Source organism: Crocuta crocuta, unplaced genomic scaffold (assembly GCF_008692635.1).
Source record: "Crocuta crocuta isolate KB4526 unplaced genomic scaffold, BGI_CrCroc_1.0 scaffold1307, whole genome shotgun sequence".
Taxonomy (NCBI): Eukaryota; Metazoa; Chordata; class Mammalia; order Carnivora; family Hyaenidae; genus Crocuta; species Crocuta crocuta.
The window spans coordinates 596121-606630 of NW_027533394.1; the positions used below are offsets into that span (position 1 = coordinate 596121).

At 35.8% G+C, this 10510-nt stretch overlaps 1 pseudogene; it reads left to right on the forward strand.

Annotated features, from left to right (window-relative positions):
* The window catches only part of LOC144218428 (small ribosomal subunit protein uS5 pseudogene), an 11138-nt pseudogene extending 1225 nt beyond the window's left edge, over positions 1-9913 (forward strand).
* Positions 9914-10510: the final 597 nt, after the last annotated feature.

Genomic DNA, 10510 nt, shown 5'->3' on the forward strand with positions numbered 1-10510 from the left:
CTTTTAATGCTTTAGTTTTGTCCTCCTTGCCTTTTACTATGAATTATGTATGTATTTATAGTTTTAAAGAAAATATAGCAGGCAAATATTTAATAACCTAGTAAATATTTTCCATGTAATGAAATATTTGTCTATAACATTTTATTTTATTTGATAACATCATTTTAATGGCAAGATGAAACATTCCTTTCTTTAGCTTTGTTTTGGTTCTTTTTTCATTTTACAAAGGTTTTCCTAACTACACATGATTGAATACATTATTGCAAAACATTTAACACAGATAAATTTAAAGTTCCTCTTAGATTCAAATGATATAAATGACATCCTATTTTATATATTGTTCTATTCATTGCTTTGTTCACTTTCTGTGGCTTGAAGATCTTTCCATGTCAGTGTATATAAACCTACCTCAATTATTTTATGTACTGCATAGTATTCCATTGAATGAGCGTACTATAGTCATNTATGCTAAAATATTTCTGTAAGACAAATATGGAAAAGCAAAATAAGTATCTCAAAGACAGCACATTTTGAAATTTTAATATTTAATATTTAATGCCAAATTGCCATGTAGAATGACTCAGTACACCTCCACCAGCAGTGAATAATAATAACCATTCCCCTTAATTTTTATCCACACTCAGTATTAACCAATTGTTTGAATATTTTGCCGATACAATGGGTGAAAAATGTCTTATTATTTGTGTTTCCCTGATTGTCAGTGAGGTTAAGGGACAGTTTCATATGTTGGTTGGCTACTTGCTTGTGTTGTTTCATGACTTGCCTGTTTATATCCTTTATCTGTTTTCCAGTTGGATTGTTTGGCTTCTTGTTATTGAATTATGTAGTCTGGATATAAATCTCTGTTACGTGTGCTCGCTCGGCAGCACATATACTAAATCTTTGTTACATTTGTGGGAAATGTTTCACAGACCTCTGCTTATTTTTAAACTTTACTCACTCGTGGGGTCTTCTTGGGTATAAAATGTTTTAAAGGATTGGTGTATTCAGATTTATCAGTCATTTCTTTTATGGCTTTTGCATTTTGAATCTTGCATGAGAAGGCTTTTCTACTCCAAGATTAGAAAAATTATTCTGTATTTCCTTGTAATATTTTTTTTATTTTAGTTCTTTAATTATCTGGAATTTTTCTGGTAAACATTTTTCTAAGTCATTAAACAGTCTAACAATATTATGCTTAATACATGACTATTATTCCCTTGTAATACTAAGTACTTATTAGTATTTTTTATTAGGCCCTAAACATTTATTGAACAGATCATTCTTTTCCCTTTATCAAAAACCAAATTCCTAAGCATAGACATAGGTTTTAATGTAAATAATTAGTTCAATAGTCCTAAAATCCAGACAAGGATCAATACCACACATTTTTAAGCACTTGACCTTTAAATTATTATTTCATATCTGCTAGGCCAAGACCCCCTCTCTTTTCTTCCCCACAAATTTCTTGACTTTTCTTGTGCATTTTCTTTCCCAGATGAATTTTAAAATTAGCTTGTAAAGTTCTATAAGAATTCCTCTCTGGCTTCTGCTTGCATAAGTTTATTTCATCAAACGGTTGTAGGATATTAGATTTGACAAACCAGTCTGCTATTGCTGTATAAGCATGTTGTTTCTTTTTTTAATGTTTATTTATTTTGAGAGAGAGCAGGGGAGGGGCAGAGAGAGAGGTAGAACAGGGAATCTCAAGCAGGCTCCACACGACAAGTGCAGAGCCTGACATGGGGCTCGAACCCACAAACCATGAGATCATAACCTGAGCCAAAACCAAGAATCAGACGCTCAACTGACTAAGCCACCCAGGTGTCCCACTCATGTTGTTCCTAATTGTCCACTGTTATAAGTAGTTCTGTAAAGGATATTCAGAAAAATCTTTGCTCACCGCTATGATTATTTAACTACACTAAATTTCAACAAGGCAAAGCATATCCACATTTTAGGGGCCCAGTGTCCTTTGGGAAAGATTTTACCAATTTACATTCCCTTGGAGCATATAGGTGAGTCATTTCCCTATCCTGCTTTCATGACTGGGTCATTAAAGGGTTTTAAACCTTTGAAAATTTGATAGGCTACATATCTCATTGTTTTGCACGTGTAAAGTATTTTGTATTTGTTTTCTATTTTTACATAACAAATCACTAAGTATTTAGCAGTTTAAAATAGTAGCTTATTGTCTCACAGTTCTGTGTGTGAGAAGTCTTGGTGAGCTTGGCTGAGTTCTTTGCTTTGGGTCAAACAATGCCAAAATCAAGGTGTCCCTAGACTTGGCTTTTATCTGGAGGCTCTGGGGAAGAATCCATTTCCAAGTTCATTCAAGCTGTTGTCAATATTTAGTAGGACTGAGATCACCATGCTTCCAGCTTCTAGAGGTCACCCACACTTTCTTCTCCTTACTTGTCTCTATCTTTAAGCCAGCAGTAGCATGCTGAGTCCTTCTTTTGCTTAGACTCTCTCTGCCTTTCTCTTCTGCCATGAACCTGAGAAAACTCTCTGCTTTTAAAAAGCTTATTATGCAATCAGATTAAAGCCATTGGGATAATCCAGAATAATTTCCCCATTTTAAGGGGAACTTTAATTACATCTGCAAAATACCTTTTGGCAGGTAATATATGGTCACAGCTATGATCATATTCACAGTCTGGAAATTAGGATGGGAAATCTGGGGAAGGGAGCATTTTAGGATTCTGCCTACCATAGGTTTATTTTCCCTTTTTCAAACAACTACGTGAATCATTTTGGTCGTAAAAAATTCAACTATCAGGAGTACTAAACATGGAGCAAAACATGGAAGATACCTTTCACACATCTCTTCTCACTACCACCTCTATTTGGAAGTAGACCTTTATATATTTTGTGCATAATGGGACATCTTCTTGTAACTGGTCACCCTATCTACCTTCTTTATCAGTTCTAATGGTTTTTATATTCACCCTCTTTGGTTTTAGAGGTAGGTCATGATATCATCTGCAAACAATAATTTCCCCTCTGTATCATATTTATAATTCCTATGTCCATTGACTTGACATATTACATTTTACTGAATTTCTAGAAAAACGTTAAATATAGAGGTAACAGTGGGCATTTTTGTCTTTTTTCCTAGTTTTAATGAAACTTCTAATGTAGTGTTCCCAAAATTTATGTTCTGGATGATAATAGATTTTCATCTATTTCATTATGAACCTTTTCAAAATACAGACAAATTGAAATAATCTTACAGTAAAACCTGCATACCCACAACATAGATTTTACCAGTAATGTTTTAATACACTTACTTTATCACATAGCTATCGTCGATCTATCCATAAATCAGTCTTATTTTTTGATGCATTTATTTCTTTCTCTTTTAACGAGACTATAGAGGTTTTTTCAGTTTTGTTGATATTTTCAAAGGACCATTTCTTGGTTTATTTTCCTATTCTACCATTTTTCCCCACTCTCTACTCGAGAAATAATTATTTTCAGCTTGTATCCTTATTAATATATTCCTCTAATTCTCTCAAGTGTATCTTGCTGCTTTCTTTGTAATGGCTTACATGAAATGTGTAGTTTATTCATTTTCAGTCTTATTTCTTTTTTTTTTTTTTTTTTTTTTTTTTTTTTTTTTTTTTTTTTTTNGCCTGACTTATGGACCTTGAGGGCATTTTCAGTCTTATTTCTAAAAGCATCTAAAGTTAGAACTTTTTTCTGTGTTTGACCTTAATATGTAGTGCCTTCATTCTCATTAATTTCTAGTCTGTAATTTTGGTTTTGATTTATTCTTTGACCACGAGTTATTTAGAAGTGTTATTTGATACTTGAAGTGACTCAACTTTTTTTTCTGATTTTGTGGTTAGAAGTTAGTTGTATTGCACTGTGGTCCAATAATGTGACTTTTATGGTTTCTACTATTGGAAATATATTGTGCTTTCTTTTGTGACTCAGTATATCATCAATTTTTGCAAGTGTTCCATAGGCACTGTTTTAAAAAATACACATTATAAGATATAACTTATCTGATTTTCTATTTTCATATATTTTTATGTAATATTGTTTGGTATGGATATTTATGATAGAATATTCTTGGTAGATAGTTTCTTTTATCAGTATCTTTCTTTATGCTTTTTAAAACTTTTTGCCTTGAATACTAATATTTCTAATGTTAATGCTGTCACTTCTCATATATATCTTTATTGGTTTTTTCTGACTACACAATGTCAGACAAACTCATAAATTATTCAAACAGAGTTAACAACTGTTAGTATAATTTATATTCTTCCAGATTGTTTTCTCTCTATATATTGATACATATGTGTGTTATAATATAGGACTTTTTAAATCATAAAAAGGGAGAGAATCATGCTATATATGCTTTACAACCTGCTTTATTGACTTAATGTATTTTTGAAGTTTTTATTTAAGTTAACTAAAGCTAGTTAACATTATAGTGTAATATTAGTTTCAGGTGTACATTTAGAGATTCAACACTTAACATACAATACCCAGTGCTCACCACAACAAGTGCACTCCTTAATCCCCATCATCTATTTAACCCATCCTTCCACCCACCTCCCTTCTGTTACATTGTTGGTGGGAATGAAAACTGGTGCAGTCAGTCTAGAAAACAGTATGGAAGTTCCTCAGAAAGATGAAAATAGAATTACCCTATGATCCCGCAATTACACTACAAGGTAGTCACCCAAAGAACACAAAAATACTAACTCGAAGGAACACATGCACCCCAATGTTTGTAGCAGCATTATTAGCAATAGCCAAATTATGGAAGGATCCCAAATGTCCATTGACTGATGAATGACTGAGTGTATTCTTGACATTCTTTCTATGTCAGTGTGTGTATATATATATATACCTTATTATTTTAAACTAATCTCTGGAACTGGCATTTGTACAAGTACCTGGCCTATCACTATATTTCTTTTTAATTCAAATATCACTTCAGAGAAGCCTTCCCTGACCCCCCAAACTGGATCAGGACACCCTGTAATACTTGCATAATATTCTTCTATTTTCCTTCATTGGCACCCAGGACAACAGTACAATTGTGTGATTAATCTCTATTCCTTCTCTGCATACACACACCCCCACATACACCCTACACTAAACAGTGATCTTCTTCAGAGCAGCGCCCATGTCTTTTGTGTTTATATTTGTACCCAGCACCTAACATAGTGCCTGGCAATTGTATCTTTTCAATAAATATTTTTTGAAAGACTGAATGAATAAAAATCCCTGTAAGGCAAGCATGATTATACCCATTTTAGTCAACCTGTATGAAATCCCTTGAGAATCCTCAGAAATAAGTAGATGAGATAACACTCAATTATGAGTTTCTTAGTAGGTCAATATTTAAAGGTGTACATTGTTTTTTAATTATTTGCATAGGGTAGATGCTTCTTTGGATTGTTACTGAGTTTTCATTATTATAGAGTACCAAAATAAACATCCTTGTAAACTGCTTTGCACATGTATGTACTTCTGTAAGACGAATGCCTGGAAATGAAATTGCTGCAATGGGTATGCACATTTTACAATTGGATAGATATTGCCAGTTCTCCCTCTAAAAGAGATTATACACATCTATATTCCTAGTACCAAAGTATGAGAATGTTTTTTCCCCATGCCCTTGCCAAAGCTTTGTATTTTCCCTCATTTTATCATTGCTAATCTGATACAAAATGATATGTCATGACTTTCATTTTCATGTTTTTGATGTTTTGGTGAAATTGAACACCTTTTAATTTGTTTCTTAGCCATTTGTGTTCTTCTTTTTTCAAATATGTAGCCTGTTTGTGTTGCTTGCCCAGGTTTTTATTGAATTTAGTATTTTCTTATTGATTTGGAATAGTTGTATTTATATTGTGGTTAATAACACTTTGGGTTCCTGTCACAGATACTTCCCTCAGTTTGTTATTTGTCTTTAAAAAAATTTTTTAACATGTATTTGTTATTGAGAAACAGAGAGAGACAGAGCATACAGAGAGAGACAGAACATGAGCAGGGGAGGGGCAGAGAGAGAGGGAGACAGAATTGAAGCAGGCTCCAGTCTCTGAGCTGTCAGCAGAGCCTGATGCGGGGCTCAAACCCATGAACTGTGAGATCATGACCTGAGCCGAAGTTGGATGCTTAGCCAACTGAGCCACCCAGGCGCCCCTGTTATTTGCCTTTTAACCTTGTAAATTTCTTAGAATATACGAATTTAAAATATTTTATATAATCAAATTACTGATTATTTCTCTTTTTTAAATGTTTATTTCTTTTTGATTGAGAGAGAGAGAGAGCAAGTGGGCAAGGGGTAGAGAGAGAGGGAGACACAAAATCTGAAGCAGGCTCCAGGCTCTGAGCTGTCAGCACAGAACCCAACACTGGACTTCAACTCACGAGCCATAAGATCATGAGCTAAGCTGAAGTCAGACGCTTAAACGACGGAGCCACCCAGGCACCCCTGGTTATTTCATTTATCATAGCTGGCTTATGTGCTGTACTTTAAAAACCTTTCCCCACCTTAAGATTATAGAATTCTTTCTCTATGTTTTCTTCTAACACCTTTATGCTTTTAATTTTCACCTTTAAATGCATGTCCCATATGGGTTTTATTTTGATGTACAGTATAAATTTAAGTTTCCAACTTTAATTTTTCCCGGTAGCTATTCAATTATTTCTATATAATTGTTGAATAGTCAATGTTTTACACATTTATTTGAAATCATACTAATCTCTCAGATATTTTGGAGTCCGTTTCTAGAATCTTCTTTTCCAATGGATAATGATTAAGGGTGCAAGCAATGGAGCCAGACTACCTGGGCTTGTGCCCAGCTCTGCCATTTATAGTTTACACATCTGTAAAATGGGGATAATAGTACCCACATCATAGGGTTGTGATTATAAAAGTTTGTTTATGTACAATAATTGGAACAGTCCCTGGCACATAAGAAATACTAGTATTTTTGTAATATTTATTATTGTAAATTTTTTATTATTGCTTTACCATTTTTCATAGTATATGATCACATCATTTGCATATAATATTTTTGTCACCTTGCTGTAGAATGACTTCAAAGCAATTTGAATAATTTGCAGATGACCTATAACAACTCTATTTATCCTCCACTCTTATATTCCATATGAATTAGGCAGCTCAACTCTAGGCAGTTAGGGATGGAGAGAAGAAAAGAGAGGGGTTGAATAAAACCATCCTTATTCACAGATGACAACCCCAAAATAGCACACACCCAGACACAAACACACACACATGCACACACACCTAGAACTAATAAGTGAATTTAGCAAGGTTGCAGAATACAAGATGAACACACAGACATGGATCACATTTCTGTATATTAGCAATAAACAGTACTATTTATAATAGCTCTAGAAAATGAAATACTTATGGAAAAATCTAACAAAACATGTATAGAATCATGGGGCACCTGGGTGGCTCAATTGGTTAAGTGTCCGACTTAAGAGATGATCTCATGGTCATGATCTCATGGCTCATGAGTTCGAGCCCCACATTGGGCTCTGTGCTGACAGCTCAGAGCCTGGAGCCTGCTTCAGATTCCATGTCTCCCTCTCTCTCTGCCCCTCCCATGCTCATGCTCTGTCTCTCTCTCAAAAAATAAATAACATTAAAAAAAATTAAAGGGATACCTGGGTGACTCAGTCAGTTAAGCGGCTGACTTCGCCTCAGGTCATGGACTCACGGTTTGTGGGTTTGAGTGCTGCTTTGGGCTCTGTGCTGATGGCTTAGAGCCTGGAGCCTGCTTGGGATTCTGTGTGTCTCTCTCTCTGCCGCTCCACTGTTCATACTCTGTCTCTGTTTGTCTCTCAAAAATAAATAAATGTTAAAATTTTTTTTAATTTTTAAAAAAATGTATAGGATCTATATGCTTAAACCTATAAAATTCTGACAAAAGAAATTTCCAAAGACCTAAATAACTGGAGAAACATGCCATGTTTATGGACTGGAACCCACAAAATATTAAAGATGTCAGTTCTCCCTAAGTTGGCCTATAGATTTACTGCAGTTCCTGTCAAAATCTCAAGATTTTTTGTAAATAGAGTCGTGTATTGAGTCTAAAATTCATATAGAAAGGTAAAAGAAGTAGAATAACCAAAAAATTTTGAAAAGATTAATAAACTTGGAGGAGTCACACCACCTGATTTTAAGGCTTACTATATAGCAACAGTAATCAAGACAGTGTGGTGTTGGTGAAGGGACAGACATATAGACCAATGCAACATAGTAGAGAATTCAGAAATAGACCCACCCAAATATGGTCAATTGATTTGTGACAAAGGTACAAAGAATCGATGGGGGAAATGATATCAGAACAATTGGAGATCCATATGTAAGAAATGAACTTGGACTGAAACCTCACGCTTAATACAAAAATTAACTCAACATGGATCACATATCTGAATGTAAATCATAAAATTATAAGATTTTTTAAGGAAAATATAGGGATACATCTGGAACTTTCTAATATTGCTGGTGAGGATGGAAAATGCTATAGACACCCTGGAAAACAGGCAACTTATAAAGTTAAATATATACTTACCATATGACCCAGCAATGCCAAGCCTAGGTATTTTCCCTAGAGAAATAAAAACCTGTGTTCACACAAAACCTGTACATAAAATCCTTAAAAGTGTTCTATTCATAATCACCAAAACGTGGAAACAACCCAAATACATTTTGAGGGATGAATGGATAAACTGATACGTCCATCCAATGGAATACTACTCATCAATAAAAAGGAATGAATATGCAAGAACTTGGATGAATCTCAGAAGCATTGCACTTAGTGAAAGAACATGACTTCAAAATGTTATGTACTGTTTCCTTCCATTTATATGATATTTTTGAAAGAACAAAAATATAGTGATGGAGAAGAGATCAGTGGTTTGGAGTGGGGAGAGGGTGTGACTTCAAAGCAATAGCATGATTGAGTTTTATGGGATGATGGAACTACTCTGTATCCTGATTATGTTGGTGGTTATATGAGTCTCTGCATGTGTTAAAATTCATGGACCTATACACACAAAAATCAAATTTACTGTATATTAATTTAAAATTAAAATACAGCTTCTTCTCTGGGAAAACACCAATTGGTGGATGACGCTGGTCCTGCAGGAGGGTAGGGCCGGGACCACAGAGCTCACGAAGAAAGACCGAGGAGGAGGAGTGGATCCCCGTCACCAAGCTGGGCCACCTGGTGAAGGACATGAAGATCAAGTCTCTGGAGATCTATTCTCCCTGCCCATCAAGGAATCTGAGATCATTGACTTTTTCCTGGGGGCGTCCTTCAAGGACGTTTCAAAGATTATACCTTTGTGAAAGCAGACTTGTGCTGGCCAGCGGACCAGGTTCAAGGCATTTTCTGCCATCGGAGATTACAATGGACACGTCGGTCTGGGTGTTAAGTGCTCCAAGGAGGTAGCCACTGCCATCCGTGGGGCCATCATCCTGCCCAAGCTTTCCATCATCCCCGTGCAGCGAGGCTACTGGGGGAACAAGATCTACAGGCCCCACAGTGCCCCATGCAAGGTGACAGGCCACCGTGGCTCTGTGCTAGTGCACCTCATCCCTGCCCACAGAGGGACTGGCATTGTCTCAGCCCCTGTGCCCAAAAAGCTGCTGCTGACAGCTGGTATTGATGACTGCTATGCCTCAGCCAGGGGCTGCACTGCCACCGTGAGCAATTTTGCCAAGGCCACTTTTGACACTATTTCCAAGACCTACAGCTATCTCAGTTCTGACCTTTGGAAAGAGACTGTGTTCACCAAGTCTCCCTATCAGGAATTCACTGACCATCTTGTAAAGACCCACAACAGAGTCTTCGTGCAGGGGAACAAGGCTCCAGCTGGGGCCACCACACAGTTTTGTACAAGATAAATAAAGTGAATGAAAGTTTGAAAAAATAATAAATTAAAATACAGAAAAATGAAGCTAGATTTAGAATGACACCTGGTATATCTGATGGATCAGTACATAATTGCAGCTTTGTTCAACCATTTTTATCCTTGCCATCCTGTTCCACTGTCCTCAGCCTGTTGGTGCTTCACCTTATGACCCCAGAATGGCTGCAGCTACTCAGGCATCACATGGTCATACACTAACATCAAGAGTCTGGAAGAAAGATTATAAAAGTCATGTGTCCCTTATTAAGACCAAGAGAAACTTTTCCCAGGCATCCCCAGTAAACATACCCTCTTGTCCATGTTTCTTGTCCATGTCCAAACCAATCATTTGGCAAGGGAACTATAATAACCATAATTAGTTAGATCATACCAATGCCACTCATAGACTGGTCCCTGGGCTGGTGCTAGTCTACAAACTGTTGGTTACAAGTCAAAGACAAACTAAGTGCAGCAATTGAGATTACACATGTATAAAGTTTTATAACAAGTTGACTGAGTAATTGTGATGTCTTTAGAATGTAATAAAAATTGGGGGCTGACATTTTGTAGGTCTTCTTTTGAGATCCCAGCT